This window comes from Salminus brasiliensis, chromosome 7 (assembly GCF_030463535.1).
Source record: "Salminus brasiliensis chromosome 7, fSalBra1.hap2, whole genome shotgun sequence".
NCBI lineage: Eukaryota > Metazoa > Chordata > Actinopteri > Characiformes > Bryconidae > Salminus > Salminus brasiliensis.
Window position 1 is genome coordinate 21,573,352 of NC_132884.1, and position 18,731 is coordinate 21,592,082.

Sequence of the window (18,731 nt, forward strand, 5' to 3'; positions counted from 1 at the left end):
TCAGCATTGAAATTTATTCAAGTCTTTATATTTAAAGAGATTATGACTGATAAAATCTCCATGAGCCTGTTCACACCTAGCATTAATGTGCGTTTTTGGTGATCGGACCATATTCGGATGTACAACACACTAATGCCTATCATCACATGAGACTATGGCCAGGTAAGAGGAAGTGTTTAAGTATGTGTCTCATCGCTCTTCCTCCTTGCTGAGTGTGGGATTTTTTTTTTTGGTTTTTGTTTCCTAGAGGTGTGTTAAAGGCTGAGGCATTGGCTGGACTGAGTCATTGTGTGTCTTTTCCTCTCTCTCTCGTCTGGCCAGCTCTCCTCAGAGGGAGTGCGGGGTCACAGTTAATTAGGCTTCTTTAATCACCTGAAGTCATTCGCTCTGACACTCTTTAACCTCCCGGTAAATGGGTTATTATTACCTCTGAAAACCCCCTCTGTGGTTTCAGACATGAAAGACTTATTTTAGCTCTGCTCGAAAGTGAAACACTATTTAAACACTTTCTCTAATGACTGAAGAGAGTCCACCCCCCACCCCTCTGGTTCCTTCACCTGCATATTCTCTGTTGACTTCCTATACTGACTTCTGTTTGGTATAAACTAAGCTTGTGATGATTATGAGGAAGAAAATCTCAACGTATTAATATATTTCATTAAATTAGGTGCAGACTGTCAAGGCTAAACATGTTTAATTAGGTGTTATCTTTTATCTTTAGGACTACCGCATGCCTCGGTTATTTATGTGAGGCAATCGGTGTGGATTCATGTGCGATTTCAAGAACGCATGCTGTGTTTGTTTGGCCATACGAATCCGATAACCTACTTTCCAGTGCATTGTAATTACCATGTGTAGAGCATGTTTCAGAAAGCAGAACTGCACATCAGATGCAGGCAAGCCACAACGTCTTTATAGATGACGAGCTGGTCCTCAGAAGCACAGCTTTGTTGCTTGGTTTAAAGGGTCAGATCTTGTCCAGTCTTGTGTGTTTAATGATAGAGCAGAGATACCTAAGCTGTGCCAGTGTTTCCTTTTAGCACCATGAACGAGTGGTGGCTCTTCTGTAAGGCCGGTTCCTTCATAAGAATCCTGGCTTCTTTAATTTTATTTATTTATTTATTTATTTATTGCTGGATTTTTGCCGGCTAACTCGTCCTGCAGTTATAGATATGGACACTGGTCCTACCTTTTCAGTCTGACAATACAGGAATGAATGAGGTGCAAAGGTTTGTGCACTGTACTGATGTAACCATCATACAAATACACTAGTAACATTCAGCCAACCACATTGGGTTACCCTAGGAACCACTTAGCGACACTAGCAACCATCTGAGACTCCATAGCAACCAGTCAGGTTTACTATAGCAACCGCTAAGCAACTCCATGACAGCTACTTGGCAACATCACAACAACCACCTAGCAGCAATATAGCAACTGACTACCAAACCCATTGAAACCACCTGGGATACAATAGCAACTAACTAGCAACCGTTTAGCAACACCACAGCACCCACCTAGCAATTCCGTAGCAAACACCTGGGGTACAATAGCAACTATCTATCTAACTTGTGTAGCAATCACCTCTAATACCATAGCAGCACCCCAGCCACCACCTAGCAACACCAAAGCATCCACGAAGCAACTCCGTAGCAGTCATGTAGCCACACCACAGCAACCACCCTGGAATACAGTAGCAACCACCTGGGATACCATAGTAACTGCCTTGCAACCATCTAGCAACACTCTGGAATCCACTTAGCAACTACCTAGCAACCCCACAGCAGCCTGTGCTTTTCCTTGCTGTTGTGTGTTTATTTGAGTGTAATCTAACACAGTTTAGTTTACTGTGCTAAATGAGACAAAGCCAAAATCTCTGAATGTAAGATTTAGGTGTAACAGGGTTTAAAAATGTCCATAAAACAAAACAGGTGAAAAGTTTCCCAACAAACAGGAAAGTGTTGTGTAATGGAAGGTCCAGTTTACACCTCAAGCCGTGTCTTACAGCTCTCAGTTGACCGTAAGAGATGCACAAGAATTGCTCCCTGCCTTTCCCTTTTTTCTTGCACACACAGACAGAAACACATGAGTTGTGGCGTCTGGCATTTCGTCTAGTGCCAAGCGTTTGTGCCCTGATGAAAAGTTATGCTAATAGCCCCGTGAACGCTTCGATTGATGGATGAGGGCTGCAGCAGCTTCCATATTTGGGCAGTCCCTTTAGATTATCCACAACACGAAGGCGGTGGTGGAACACCCCCATCCTCAACACTCTCGCCTATGCGCGCACGCACACACCTCTGACTTTGTGCTGAATCAGACAAACAGGAACTCGCAGATGGGGGTGGGAGTTTAAGATTGTGCAGATACTTAGATGGGGTGTGAGGGTGTGTGGGTGTGTCACAGAACCCCAAATGAGCTGAAATTGTCACAAATACAGCACCAACTTTAAGAAGATAAAAAGTCTGATCATGGATATAATCAGCCAGTGTTTTTTTTTTATATGGTCAAATATGAATAGCTATGGTTATGGTGTCCTACTGACTGATCGCCATTGATTAGCTGTGAATTGTCAATGAAACAAATGCCAGTTCACAATTGTTTTATTTATCAAACGTTAAACTGCTCTAAACAGCAGAAGTTTTACATTTCAGAAATGGTGCAAAGTTCGGCGCTTTCCATATTATGGTTTTATTGGGTTCGGTTTGTCTTGTATCTTTCATTGTTTTTTATATCTGTTAGTTCTCTTGGCATTAAGTTCTTGTATTGCAAGAATGTGATCATGTGATCGTTAAGCTGAAGGATTTGGCTTTATTGATCACATGTATTATTTTACATATGATGCTATTTTGTGAATAGGGTGGTATAAAATCTGTAGAAGAACATGAAAGCATAAGAATCTTTTAGAAAATGAGGGCTCTCGTTTTCTCAAATTTGGAGGTGGGGGGATAGGGGGAATTGAGGGGAATGCCCCCACTTAACAGCAGTGTCTGTTTACTGTAAATCTTTCTGCAGCAGAAAACATGAATCTATTGGCACTATGCCTAATGCCAGGTGTGGGCTAGAGGGGCGTAAAGCCCCCCCTAATACTGAGGTTGGGTGGTGATCATTCAACATCCTAACCCACTAATGTTCTTGTCTCTTAACACAATCAACTCCTCACAACAATGCTCCAGAATCTTTCAAGCTGCTAATGGGAACTCTCATTGCGGTCCAAAGGTTCTTTGAACAGAGGACCCCAAGATTAACTTGTGACTGGATAAAGAAAGATAGGGTTTGTGGTTCGGAGCATACCACATCACATCATCTGTCAAACATGATGGAGGCGCTGTTATTACTTGCATAACTCGATGATGTGACTGCTGACTGCCAGATGAATTCTTCTGTGCATAGAGCTAAACATTCTGCTTAGGTTCAGTCAAATAGCAGAGCTAATAGGATGGCACTTCACTGTACAGATGGTAAAGGGCCAATAACATACTGTGGAAGCAAGCCAAGAGCATTTCAAAGCAAATAAATGGGTCAGTATTGTAACCTAAACCTTATTCAGCTGAAGGCAGAAAGACCCATAAGCAAGCAGACTTCAGACTTCAGGTAGTCATTGACTGCAAAGGATTTACGTCCAAAAATAATCTGTATATTTAGGTTATCCAGTCTTTTTGAGCCTGTGTATATGGAGTGGCTGGACGATTATTGGAATTAGACATGTTATTAGACATGTTAAGGTTATGTTGCGCACCTGAGCAGTACAGCAGTCTTAATGGTTCAGTGACTTATAGTTCAGACCAGAGAAGGATGGGTTCCCCTTGTGAGTTTTGGTTCCTCCCAAGGTTTCTTCCTCCAGCTCTGAGGGAGTTTTTCCCCTTGCCACTTTCGCCGTTGGCTTGCTCACTGGGGGTCTCAGGTATTCATGTCTTCTTATGTTGTTGATTTCTTGTCTTTCTACTGATTCTGTAAAGCTGCTTTGTGACCTCTCCAGTTGTAAAAAGCGCTATACAAATACATTTGATTTGAAAATTAAAAAATGAAGATCCAGGGTTTTTTTATTTCATATATGTGGATGTATGTTATGCATAAACGTTGTATGGTCCATGCCTTTGTTTGAGAGATGTGGTTGACTATCACTCTTGGAGATGATCTCGAAAGATCTGGCTCTGACATCCTTGCGTCTACAGCCAGTCCTAACCAGGGCTTTTTCACAACCCTGTACAGTTCTATCATCCTTATTCTGGCATCTGTGCAAATGCTAATAACCACATATTTGGCTTCTGAGTGACTTTGGCCAGTGAAAAGAGTGGCATTCCAGACAGCAAAAGCAAGCTGAATCAATTTTTGCCCCCAATCTTTCTCCCATTTTTGTCTCCATATTTGGAAATGTTTACCTCCTTGTGGCTGCACAGTGCGGGAGGAAGAAGGGGTATGAGTCATTTTAACAGCATAAGGGCCTGCCTGTGGATCCTCCTCAGTAAACTCCCATTGAATAAGGGCTTCACTTTAGTCTATAGAGACCCAGGATATGCAGTGAGTACCTCTTTTATTCCTTACTTTCGTCTGTCTGAGTGTCTGTGAGTGTCTTTGTCCTTTTCTCATTCAGTCTCTTTCTCTCTCGCACACTTTCTCACTAATTCTCATTGTGGCTCTGTGTGTCTTTCTATCTTTCACTCTGTCTGTCTCCCTCTCACACACATTCACACACACTCACTCTCTGGCAGCAAATTAGGCAGGAATTAGGTGCAGGGCAGTGAGCTGGGCCATGTTTTTGTTAGTGTATAGCTGTCTGCTCACTGCTGTGATCACTGCTCTTGATGTGTTTGGGCAAGTATGATTGAATACCTGGAGTGGATTGCGCCCACCCCTGTCTCTTTAGAACAGCAGTGCCCTGTCTGCAGCCGCATGACTTCAGGTGCTGTTTCTGAATGTTGTTTGGTATACTATGTGAGCTTTTACTGTATCATGTCTGTACAGTCCCATTTCATAGGCTGTGATATTACTCTGTTGATCTGCATTCATAGAATTATAGAACCATTGTGTTTGTTGATTAGTTGGTATTTCATGTAAAGTAACACCGTATTTCACCTACAGCAAATATCCTAATAGACTGTATATTCTCTTAGCAGTACACTCTGCTCTTCAGTCAAGGCAATGGTTCTATTTAGTACTATGCCAACTCCGAGAACCATATGCATGCTTAATTGATTCTTTGCCTTAATTGAACCTTTAATGTATGGTTCTGTATAGCACCAAAAAGGGTTCAGCAGCATGTCATCAGATCAGAGGACCCCGATTTTGTGCAATATCGTACCCTGTTTTTCTTAGACAGCAGACAAGTAGCTAAAATTTGTCTCTAGACAGCAAGACAGTCCCCACCCCGCCCCCTTTTCTGTGTTTGCTATACCGTAAATGGTGTGTTTGGTTCATTTTGGAGTGTTCCTTCTCACTGGCCACCACATGCCACAAGCTTTTAAGGTTCTTACTTTGCTGTAGTGTTGTTTTTGGTGGTGTTAATGATTTAGTCTGCTTTTTACTTGTGTATGTGTCTTGTGCCCACTACAGGACCGTGAGCAGTTGGATTGTACATTGTAATCAGTGCAAGTCTGGCCACCTATGGCCCAGGACACTGACCTATTGCTATTGTAATGTGTTTAGCTGTAAATGCTATTATGAAATGAGTATCTGATACAAATGAACACGTGGAGAATTCATTGAAGCTGGGCACGCCTTGCCTGCTCCTGTGATTTAAACAGTATGTCATCAGAGATGTCCTCTGTCTGACCCAGATGACTCACAGCCAGTCAGAAAAGCTACCAGTCAAATATCAATAAATCCTTTATGAGCTATAAAGTTATTTGGGCCAGTGAAACTTTTTTTTTTTTTTTCTTTTTCTGGATACTTTTTCATTCTGCAGTTTTACAGAAGTTTTCCTGCTTCTATTTGAGTTGTTTGTTTGTGAGTGCGTTTTTTTTGTCAGTATTCAGTATTTCCTGTTTGTGAATGTAGCTATTTTTGCCATTTTTACAAGGCTTTCTCTCATCTTAGATCTTGTCCAAGCACCAGCGCACTGCAGCAAGCTGCTCCGAGTTGCTGTCTGCATGTTAGCAAAGCAGGTGCCCGTGTGGTGTAAAGAGCCCGGGCCGATTCAGTCTGTTGGCGCCTTTTGAGTCGTACCCAGTGCGTTTTGTTTAATCTTAGAAAAGCTGAAAAGTTGTGAAACTGCATCGGGAGTTTCTCGGGAGTGGGACCTTGATGACTTTGGAAGGAGCAAAAGTAATTCCTTCCAGGAACGAGCACATCTTGTACTCTCACTAAACTTTGCTCTGACTGTCGTCCATGTTTGGTCAAAGAATGTGTTGAACGCAAATGAGGCTTGGTTTCTAGTGGCGCCTTATCTGGAACAATATGGCATCTGTTTTGGAATGCCTGATTTCTTTTGACTTGGCATAGGGTGATTTGACAAAAATATAATATTAAAATAATTCATTTTTTTTCACCATTTACAGTGTCGCTGTAGTTCTTTTTCTGATATGGCCAAAAAGAGAACCAGTAGTGGTACATTTAATGCAGTGCACCAAATACAACTATACCACCACTGTTTCCGATCTGTTTTTAGTAAAACATTAACGTTAACCAGTGTTTTAGATGTTCTAGTGATGTGCATGAAGAATGTGGATTATAATTCATCATGATAATGAAATTACTAGTAGACCTTAGTCTAGTAGCAGCAGCAGCAGCAGCAGCAGCAGTAGCAGCAGTAGTAGTAGTAGCAGCAGTGGCGGTGATTGTGTTGGTTTATTTCGGTCCTTATCATCAATTCTTTCCAAACATAATACACACAAAAAGTAGCACAACACATAACATAATGCACAACAAATATCCACTAAATTATTAAAAAAGAAAAGAAAACACAAATGTTGACCGAAAAAATGCTGGACCTTTTTGGCAACAAAATCTACTAGGCAGTTCTTTAACTAATAGATTTAGACAACAACAAAATCAACAGAAGCAACAGCGAGAATACAAAAACAGTTCATACAACGTAATGATCATTTTTTGTTGTTTTTTGGTTTTAAATTTTTTATATTTGCTGCCCTTTTTACTTGTCTTAACCCTGTTTCCGTATACATGCCTACTCCCCTGAGTTCTTACTGGCTCTCTCTCTCATTTAAACTACTTCTTTATTTGTAGATGGAGTAGATGACATTTATTTATTCAAATATTTATACCGGCCGCTGCAAGTTTCTAAAACTTCAGATTGCCTCGCCAGATATCATCATCGGAGCAATAAAGACTCAATCATCACTTTCATAAACATATTTAGAAAGACCTGCATGTACTTGTTTTATCACCTGAATCGGTTGTAAACAATGGAACGAAAGGCTCTACTACTTTGGCTCACAGCCGGTGCCTGTGTTTGGGAAAACGTGGAATATGAAAAATGTAAATATGTGGAATATGGAAAATTTATTTCAGTATTTCAGTCAGTGGAGCAATAGCATGAACTTGAGAGAACCATAAATAGCATTCCGCATGTTTATGGAAGTGCTCTGATTACAGAACTTCCTTCACTTTTCCAACATGTTGGCATGTTAACATGGCACACGCTGCCATGCATCTGTGAGGGAACGGGACTTACACTGGGTTAGGACCTTTGGCTCTGCAGCACTCTCAACACTAAGTGCTCTTTGGCTGTTTACACATTCTTCATAACCCATGCCATGGAAATGGTGGCAGAGAAAGGTAGAGTCTAATGGGATTTTACATAGCTGAGAGGGGCGATGTTCCCGCCGTGAACGGTAGAGCACTGTGATAATCCCATTACCTTTCACTCCGTGCTAAACAGGCCCTGCACAGCCGGCACCGTGTAGCTCCAGGCTAGCTAACTCGCTAGCTTTTCACCGCTTGTCTTAATGCTGCTTGATGCCAGTGCGAATGGCCTCAGCCTCTCTCAGAGCACTGAATCTTTGATATCTCTCCCGCATTTCTCTACCAATAAGAGAGACCATGGATCACTGGTTGTAGAATCATTTATAAACGTCAGTTTCACGAATCATTTCAGGGTTTCTTTCGCCTCTCGTTCAGTCATCAGTATTCCCAGAGCTGTGGAACATGATTACCCAAGACATCTCACTGTGGTACTTGACCATTTTTCTCGTTTAGTTAGTGTCAGAAGACAGTCACATATGTCAGATTGGAATGCTTCTGAATTCTCCAAAGCTGTTCAGTGTTGTACAGGCCTATTTGTTTAGACACAAACAAACCGTGCTGCTTGCTGCAGTATTGTTCCCCTGTGTTTCGACATCGTTTGACGAGGACCTCTCCATATTCCTCATCACTCTCCCAAATTAGCACGGGGGAGGGCTGAGGTTACACAACCCATCTATTTCAGTGCCGCTTTGTAAACGTGCTAGCAATCCCCTGCCGTATCTCAAGGACCCAGATTAAGATTTTAATCTGGTCTCACTTACTTCTAACTGCTTCCCTTAATTTAGCACGATGACTGCATCTCCAGATTGAAGATGATCTCCTGTTTGTTTTTGCGAAGTGAAGTAAATCCAAGTGGATCTCCTGTCGACAAATAAACTTCAGGATTGATTAACGAGTGCAATTAGATGCTCCGGCAGATTGAAGGAGACTGAAGTCAAATAAGGAAGGGGGGGGGGTGATTATCTGCTTAGAAAAGGAGATCCACATTAAGGGTTTGATTGCTTTCTATTTTTAAGCCTAATTCTTTTATTGACACAGTCTAAGCAGTTATTTTCCTCTGAGAATTTGAGCATTAACAAATGATTGGGAGTCAAGCCCCACCACATAAACAATTAACGTCAGTAATCTAATACTACCAGTGTTATTGGTTGGGAGGTCATGGTTAACGTCCAGGCCACTCAACTGCGGTTAGCCTGTTTCAGCTATTTCTCAGATTTGGAAGACACTTGGCATGATAGATCTGTAGAACTTGACTCGCCTCTTAATGCTAGCTTGATGCTGGTGCGGTTGGTGTGAGTATTGGGTGGTAACAACACTACTCTCCTAGGTTCTCCTAGACTCTCCTAGGCTCTCCTAGGTGCAGTCTAGGATTTGAGTCCCTGACTAGACAGGCACACCACACTAAAAATAAAAACGAGAGCTGATGATTCAGATCATACTTTGAGTGAGTCTTCAAATCTAGATCTTCATGCAGTTTCCAGTCCTAGACTTCGTAAATCTTAGTAGGTGTGACACTACATGGCCAATCAGTTGCATGAACTCTTTTCTTCACTTCCAGCAAGAACAAAATCCAGAACAGATTTAAGACCTGGGCTATAAAAGAAATCAATTTGGTGATGTTTGTATTTGAGGTTAAAGATCCTCATTAACAAACGATGGGCCCGATTCGCCAATATCGTACTAAGAATATTCTTGAGAAGGGTCTAAGAATCTATGAAGAAGTCTGTCAGGTTAGTGACGTTTATGTTTTGTCATCTCAAAGCCTTTGAGGCATCTTTATTTTTAAGTAAGACTCTGAACGCTGCATGCATCGGCCAAATGCCCTAAATGAAAATGGTAAAATGATAGCAGGGCATGCTGGTTTATTGATAGGATCCTTCACCTGCAGTTTTTTGCCATGCTGTGCATGCATGGAGCTCTTTGTACATCCATAGCAGATTAATCATTGCCGAGTTCCATGATTTGTTTCTTGGCAGAAACTTAATGACATTTGTCTGCTGTGTTGGATTTTATAGTCAAAATGTTAACTAGCTAATTGAAGCTTGTGTTGACTTACTAAGAAGACACATATACTGAACCTCAGAGGCTCAGAAACTCAAGTCTCAACATTTGAGCAGTGTTTGGAGTGGTGCCAGTGGATTCCAGTCATGCCAGTGCAGCATCAGATAGTGGGCACTCAAATTTAACAAATGAGTATGGCTTGCTGTGCTCAGCAGTGCTATTTTTAGTCTGCGTTTTCAGTCTGGATTTTAGTTTTCATTTACTTTTCATCTCATTTCAATAGTTTTTATGGTGCTAAAAGCAGTTTACAAACCTCTATATGCTCCTTTTTTTTTAATTTTTTTTTTACATGTTTACTTAATGATGGTGTTTAATTGGGCAGCTGTGATTTTGCTAAAATGCATTGACATCACTATTTTAATACAATGCATTGTATAATAATAATTATAGTCATAATAATTTTATTTTAATATTATTAGTAGTATTATCGTACTCTGTTTAGAACCTAAGGAAAGTACTGACTACTACCACCGCAGTGTCAGGGGTACTACCCTGGTGACTAACCTGGTTGGAGAGTGTAGGGCTAGAAAAACAATGCTGTTCTACTAGGACTTCCGAGTGGCACAACTGTCTAAGCATCGACCCCATCATTGTGAGATTGTGAGTTCTCGCTGTGCAGTGATGGCCAGCAAAGGCTTCTGTTAGCTGATGTGATATAATTGGCAGTTATTATTTGTGCATTTGTGTGTTTAGCTCTTCTATGAAATTGCAATTCTGTTGTTATCTGTGATGTGCTCAAAAGACTGTATAGTGGCAATCTTGTTACAATAGCATATCATGTTGGACGCCTCTCGAGACCACATAAGTGAGACACCGTTCCAGTTCCCGAGTTGTTCAGTGATGTTTGGATGTGATGCAGTCCCACCAACCTCTACAACCATATAGCAGTCTCCAGGTCCATATCAGTAAAGTGTGAAATATCAGTTACGTTTAGCTGCTCAGATTCATCTGTCTCGTGTCTGTCATTTGCAGTTTCTTAAGTTTCCCATTTGCATTCAACACCACCAGTGAAAACGCTTGCACTTGTTTTGATGTAATTAAAGCAAACAGTGATTCAGTTTCTGAGATCTAGTAAATGTGTGCGATACCTGCTTCTTCCTGGAGATTCAGGCTTTATATGATAGCTTTTGAAGTGACAAGTTTCCAATAGCATCTGTGTTTCACTGCAGAACAGCAGGTGGCCTTCAGTCACAGTGCTTCATGAGTAATTAATGATTTAACCACTAATACACCTGTTATGTAAAGGATTTTTCCAGCTCTACTCAATCTGTTGTAATCTTCTGTCCAAATTAAAACACCTTGATTTATTGCAACTAAACAGCGGCTTGTGGCATTTCATTTCTGGTGTTTTGAGGAAAAAGTCAGACCGTAATCTGCCAAAAGAAGCATTAACTTCTGACCATTTCCACACACACTGCTCGGATCTTGTGATTTTTTTTTTATTTTATTTATTTATTTATTTTTTAGCACGAAGGGTCAGTAACAGGTTAATCTTGGATCAAGCACAGACTCCATGGTAATGGAATCCATGTGGACAGTATGCATAACAGATACGCACACACACAAACCGGTTCCCCTGTCCTGTTAATTTACTGTGGGCCTGTTGGCATAAGAAGAGAGAGATTGGGTGAACACAGCAGCCTACCAGCTGAACTTTTGCAATTCTTATCAGGGAGTTCTGGTCATTTGCTGGTCATCTACAACAAAACCCGAAATGACATTTGTTCAGAAACGCATAAGAGATTATCGCCTGCAGGACCCCTCCCATTCCATCACTATGGCAGCCTCTAAGGTCAGGGGCTTTAAGTTTAGTATTTTGCGTAGTATTTTGCTGAGTAGATCATGAGACTGATGCTTGTGTTTTATTCTGCAGCTGCTTATAAATAATTTTTTTTTTTTGTTTAAATTAAGCCCCTTTTTGACATTTAGCATTCTGTTTACAATTCTGCATCGTTTAAGGTGGACTGGAAGATCTGCATTAGAAAGAGGAAGCTAATGACCCTTGCTCAGTGTTGTTCAGTTGGCTCGGTGGTTCTCCTTCTCCATGTTGTAGACTGGGTGACCCATATCACACATCGCATGACTACACATATGGTAATATGTTTTTAAGGGGACAGTACATGAACACACACAATAAATAAATAAATAATTGACATGGACAAAATTATGGAGATTAGAATTTCTGAATGTTGGTTTAAATGAGTTTTCTATTCAAATTGCCCAGGCCTGCTTTATGTAGTGTGTTTTTTTTTTTTTTTTTTTTTTTTTTTTCATTTGGTAAAAACAACACATTAAACGTAAGGAACCCTCCAATCCAAGGAACCATTAAAGCATCCAAATAGTTCTTTGAGTTGTTGTGGTTTTGTAAAGAAACACCCTTTATGCTGAAGATCCCCTTCATTTCGAAGTGTTCTACAGTCTGCAGAATCAACGCTGTTCATGAATTCCAGTCGCATTGAATAACGAATTGAGATCACAATTTTAATGGATTTTTTTTCTTTTTTTGTGACATTGAACACTCTTTGAAACAAACACAGTGACAGCTCTTTTGCGTTACTGCCTTGATCTGCTCATTAGCTTTGCTTCCAGGGATTTGGTGATAATGAGTTTATTAGTCAAAGCATGTTAATATTGTGGTCGCACAAATGAAGGGCTACAAGTCATGTCCTCCCTCCGACGCGCAGAAGATTAGTTTCTTTCTGCGCAGAGTTTGTAATTAGTTGTAATCATATAAAGTGCATATTATGTTCACAAATTTACACAGTACCTTTTGTGGGGCCAATTGGTTCCCGGTGTTATTTTTAGAGTCATGTTAGCTAGTTGGTTTCCACAAGTCTGATCTTTGAATTGATTTAAAAGCTTTATAAAATGCATTACTAATAGGAATTGTTCTTATTACACAGCACAATGGAGGAAATGTGGAGCAGGAAAAAGGCCGGGAAGAGCCGTAATGGGTTATTAAATAGATGAGCAAAGTGTTCTGGATTCTATAGAGAATGCAAATTGCTCTTTTTAGCTGGCATTATTGGCATTTTAAACGAATTCTCTGTCCATTGTTGGCTTCCCTTTTAACTTAGTGGGGGTCTTGCTCTTGAACTTGATTATGAAAAGGGAAAGGTAGGAATGGGTGTATTTCTTTTGAAGGAGGGGGGAAAAAAAGGAAAATGATACAGTTGGTTGTACGTCTGGCTGACTTTAAAGCTTCGTATTTATGTGATAGGTCACTGCTGCAGAGGGGAAATTTGTCGCTCAAGGTTATCGGCTCAGTAATGGAATGGCATAATGTCTCTGTGCTATCCGCAATGGGGAGGGAGGTTCAGGTACTCTGTTTTAACCTTCTTGTCAGAAGCTTGTTTGTGGTAGCACCTTTCTGTTATTTGACTTCATGTGGCATCCCCCTGACGAGAAAGCCTAGAGACTAGATTCAGGGCATTGGCCCAGTCTAGTTAACCGTTCAGAGTGGAGGTCACCAATGCTAGACCTCATTGGTAATTTCACAGATAATACAACCGCACCATTTTGGAGTAGCAGCCCTGTTGCTTTTGTTTCGGACCTCTTTTGGTGATTTGGATCCCTTTTGGATTTCGCTTGACTCAATGGGATCGGATTACGATTGGATCACTCAAACCACATTTGAAGGTGGTCAGAGATGGAACTCGTAATGCATTTTCTGTGATTAGAAAAATGCGTCTGTCAAATTATTACTGTAAATCTTGGTTTTTCCCTCTCTTGCACAATTTTCCCTCACTCTCTCTGCCATGTTTGTGTTTACTTGCTCTTGTGCTTGTATACCGGTTGATAAAAGCAGTATTACGTATTATGGTTTGTTCCTCTGCAGTTTGAACAGTCTGTCGTATTCTCTGATAGAGCCGTTATGAGAATGTGAGAACAATCTATTGTTCCACTGTATTGTAGAACCCCCACTGATCCTAAACTGTTCAGTCTCCCGGAGCAGGACAATTTTGATGAGCAAGCGTTGTGAAAATGGAAATGATCTATGGGTTGATGTAATTTTGACGTGGGAAAGTAAAATCCAATCTCATCTGAAATAGATGGTCTCCCTGCTCCAGATTGGGCAAGCTTGTTAATGAAGAAACATAAGGGAATTGAAGCAGATTGGACACTATGCCTGAAACAACTGCTCTTACTTTTTAAACTACCTCCTCATAAACATTCTGCTGGTTCTAATTTTGGTGGTATGGTGGTTTGGGACCTTTCTGATAGCTTGGACTAATTTAAACTGAGCTGGTCCCACTATAAATATTTCACAACTCATAACTACTACATCTGCACCTCCGTAGTGTTACATGATCATTGCAGCCTCCTGTTGGACACAGGTAATGTAACACGGCTCTGTCTTCAGCAGCGTGGGCAAGACCTCCTGTGTCAGGTCTTGAGCTGCCTCAGCTCTCTGAACGTGCTCCAGGCTCACGTGGCCCGCAGGCTGGATTAATTGCTACCGAGCCCTTTGTGATCCAGGAACGCAATTACCTACTGACCCAAATCATCCGCTTGGCAGGGAGTCCCTGTTCCCTTCGAGCGCTGGCAGCACTCCACTGGTCCACAATGCCCTCCTGGTATTTCTCTTACTGCACTCTCCCTCTCTGGCCTGCGCTGTGCAAATGAAGTAATGTAACAGTGGAATTGCTCAAGCATTGCTCATGAAAGGGTTTTCCTACACCAAAAGTAAATATTTCAGCCTTAAACCTCAAGGAGCTGCTGGAGGTTCCCAACTTCCACTTTCCATTCTCATAAATACATATTACTTCCATAGTACTGAATAATTTACAGCAGTTACTAAATAATAAGCTTTGAAGGGAACCAAGTAAACAAATCTGGATTTTCTTGCTGCATCACTTGTCATTGTGTTTGCCTTTTGAGAAATTGTGAAATGTGAAGTCCGTCTTTTTGTTTTCCCCAATTTTCCTTCTTTTACAATTGTCATTTTACAAAAAGGCTAGTGGTTCTACAGGCATTTTGGATTTTCGGCTTATTTCTGCAAAACATTGAGCAAGCACATGCACAAGGCATCTTTGACTGAAACGTTAGGTTTTTGTGTTGGTGACTGATGTTGCGTTCAGCATGATTTTGGATGTGTTTGTTTATTTATTTATTGAAGTGTTATTGACAGTCTCTCTGTTGTGAATTCTACTATGTGCCTGCTAATTAAAGGAAGCAGGGCGTTCAAGCCAAGTTTAAATGGCTCCATTTATTGAGCTCCATTTGAACGGGATTAGTTTTACATGGGGAGGTGGGGTAACTTCATTATTAATTGATTTTTACCGGAGTTTCTCAGTGACCATATTCCCGCCCACTTACGCCATGTCGGGCAGTACAGGTTCCATAAAGATTCTGACATCTTTTCCCTTTTGTAAAATTAGACGCAAAAATAGCCTCAGGTTATATGAATCCTGTGCGAATTGACGTGTGGATGTTTTTCGCCAAGAATTATGGAAAAGTAGTTTTTCGTGTTTTTTCTCAAGTATGGAGGTGCTTGAGGACACTCAAGTTTCGTTGTACATGGCACAGATACCTCATCACCACCTGTGGCAAATCTCAGACATACGATGCTTCTGTGTAGCGTAGCTTATAGCCTACACGTGTGTTCTGATAAGGTACCTGCTGATTTTTGAACTAAATCTTACTATTACTGTGGATTAAGTGGATTGTTAGAAGATGGTTGGTTGTCATCCTCGAACTGGTTCACCGGTCACAGTACACACAGGCCGTCCACATCGCCGTCATTTACGATGAAATTTCTTATCCCATGCAGATCAGTCCTGTAGTAAAAATGCATCAATCCACCTCCTCATATAAAACTGATCCTGTCTGACTAGGGCTTAGGAGTGTAAAATCTTTACTGAAGGAGGCAAGATCCATACTGACATCCAGAGTAAATGGTGTGTTTCTTTAACATGTGTGTATACTGTGTATAATCCTGAGAGTTGCTATAAACATTGACCTTGACCACTGTTGGCTTTATGCTAATGTAACAGACAATAGACTGGAATTGTTATTTCCAGGCAAACCGAAATCTGTATCATCTTCTTATGGATTCTTATGTAAACTAAGCAGTTTAAGAGTTTTGAGGTTTATCTGTACTCTGAATTGACAGGCTTTTTTTGGGCCTATGTTTGTTTTAAAATGCCCACTTCACCATCCAGTCAAATACCAATAAAGTCCTGTCCCATCTTTAATGATTTTCTGCTTGCATAAATTGTTTCGCTTGAAAATATGTTCCATTTAAAAAAAAAAAAAAAAAAGAAAAAAAAAGAGAGATGCGTTTTACAGTGATTTTAAAAATATGCACGGCCGGACACAGCCCCTTTCCAGCCCATACCCTAGAAAAAAAAAATTCTGTTGATTTTCTTAAATATGTTTAATTTTACTAAATGTAAACATTGTCAAAACATTGTGCTGTTTACTTACAAGTCCATGCATATATAAATACTAAGCTGTAAAAATAGCTTGTTGAATTTGGTGTTCCTGTGATGTCAACACATTTACATATCTTTTTCGGCCTGCTGCAGTTTTCACACTGAACTTGTAAGTAGTTTTTCAGGTCAGACAGATTTTTTTTATTTTTTTTATATAAAGTTGAAAACAAGAAACTATTAAAATAAAATGCAATAATATGTGGTATCTTTAAGATTGCTAACTGAATAGTAAGCCCTGAGTTTGAGGATGAAATATAAAATAACCATACATACAGAATATTAAGTTTGAATATGTGGTTTGTTAAGTGCTTCTGTCTGCACATTTTATGTGAACGTAAATAAATAAAGGAAGGAAACAAGACAAATAATTTGCTTCAACAAAATGGTTTAACTGCAGAAATGGCTCACAGCTGGGGTTTGAGTGCTCCTCTTAAGGAAGATGAGATTTCCAACTGACAGGAAATTATCGGCTACATATCCCATGTCAGTGGATTAAATGCTTTCAAACGCTACTTCAGGCAGTTTACACCGTGCTCTAAATATTGATAAACATTCAAGACATTCGGAGCCAGAACATTCACTCAGCGATTTATAGACTTTGCTGCTAAGGTGAATATAAAATTTGTCAAAGATGTATGCACATGTACTTTGCCTTAGGGCTGTGATGAAATCATAGTTGTTTGCATATCAAAACATGGACTTTTGAAATGAGCATAGCATTACAACAGAATTAAACATATAGACAGTAGGCATAAATTGAGTGTTATTGTATTTAAAATTGTACATCCTAAATGCAGCATCTGGAAATTTGGCATTATTACCAGTTTATACCATTTTGTACCATATTACCACAGTTTGTACCATATGTAGTAGTAGTTACTAAGTATATATTTAGTAAGTATATACCGTAATAGAATTAAGACATTTAATAGAAGGTATAAGTCAATGAATATGTTATGTCCATTTGAAATGTGAAATCTCAATGGAAGTAATGCTTATCACCGTGTTACTCACAGCATGCAAGTGTGGTCCTAGAGTCTTAGCCTCAGTGGAAACGGATCCCTAAATGAACCTTTAGCTTCTCTGAGCTCCATAAGCTGATCAAGAGTTTAGTCGCTCAGTCTCTGATCCCAAGTTATGCCAGATCCTTCCGTTATGCCAGAACATATTGTCCTTAAACTTATGAATTTGAATAACCTGCACCACTGCAGCAACAGAGGCCATCATCAGAGGATGCACAGTTTAGTCTTAATGTTTTTAATTAAATAAATTATTTGTCTGATTTTATTTATATATATATATATATATATATATATATATATATATATATATATATATATATATATATATATATATATAATGTATTTATAAATTTGCACAATTTGGAATGCTAATTACCATCATCACTAGCAATGTCCCAAAACTAAGAAGGGTAAAAGGAGTGTTGTGGGGTGAAAGTGCCATAAACCCACCCCTGAGAGAGCAAGGTCAATTGTGCCCTCTCAGACTCTGGCTGCTGATGGCAAGCAGTATGAACTGAGATTTGAACCATCAATTCTATGGTTGTGGTGGCAGCGCCTCAGTCCACTGAACCACTCAGAGCCCCCAAATAGTCTGAAAATGACTGAAATGAGTATCAAAGTCGGTTTGGGTTTATTTATAAGATAGCGCTTTTCACAATGGATGCTGTCACAAAGAGTGAGAGGAAGAAACCTTGAAAGGAACCAAGCAACACGTTTTTTTTGGGGGGGTGTGACGTTTGCTGATATTTAATTGAATCCCTCTACCAGTAAAATGTTCCCACGTGCCACTAGATTTAACCCAAGCCTGATTAATCCGCTCCAGTGCTTTAACAGTTCAAAAGATTTACCTTGGCTGATTTCGGCCAAAAAGTTCTACAGTTCTGCAAACTGGCTGAATTGTTATGACGTTATGTTATTATGAATAAGTAATAACAGTGGGGAAGAAAAGCCAGGAACCACGGGGGGCTTTGAGGAATTTAGGAGGTTAATGGCCTACTGAGGAAATGCCGTGATCCAGATAAATCTTAATATCACCAGATTTCATTGCCAAACTAAAATATTGGTCATGGCCTTAAAAGTAAAAAGGCGAAATATGCAATTAGGTGTTGTGATTTTGTCCGAAGCGGGGATGATATGTTTTGAGGCCTGTTTTAAATGCTAAAATGCTGCTGAGAAGTTTCCTTATTATGGTTTGTAATGCATTAACAGATATGTCATAAATATATATATTTTTTATTTTTATTATTATTTATTTATTATTATTATTTTTTACATATCTGTTAATGTATTACACATTATAATTAGGAAACTTCTCAGCAGGTGCCATAGATATAATGAAGAGATACTGGCCAGCATTTGCAAGCCTGCTGTTTCATCTAAGATGCTGAATAAAGACAACATTGGACTGAGTCCAGTATGTGCCACGTGAGACTCCAAGCAACTAATCCTAGAATGGCTGTAATGTAATGAACGAAATGAAGTAAAGAATGTCTAGAGTGCTCCACTCAAGCTC

General features: G+C 40.0%; 1 protein-coding gene across 3 annotated transcripts in view; it reads left to right on the top strand.

Moving 5' to 3' along the window:
* The window catches only part of lpp (LIM domain containing preferred translocation partner in lipoma), a 234,874-nt gene that overhangs the window by 14,661 nt on the left and 201,482 nt on the right, over nt 1-18,731 (top strand). The window contains exon 1 of one of the 3 annotated variants that reach the window (XM_072684122.1): nt 4,440-4,518. The exons of the other annotated variants lie outside the window; for them this stretch is intronic. The gene's annotated coding sequence lies outside the window, so the exon portion shown is untranslated. Of the gene's footprint in view, nt 1-4,439; nt 4,519-18,731 lie in introns of those variants that run through there. 3 annotated transcript variants of the gene reach the window in all.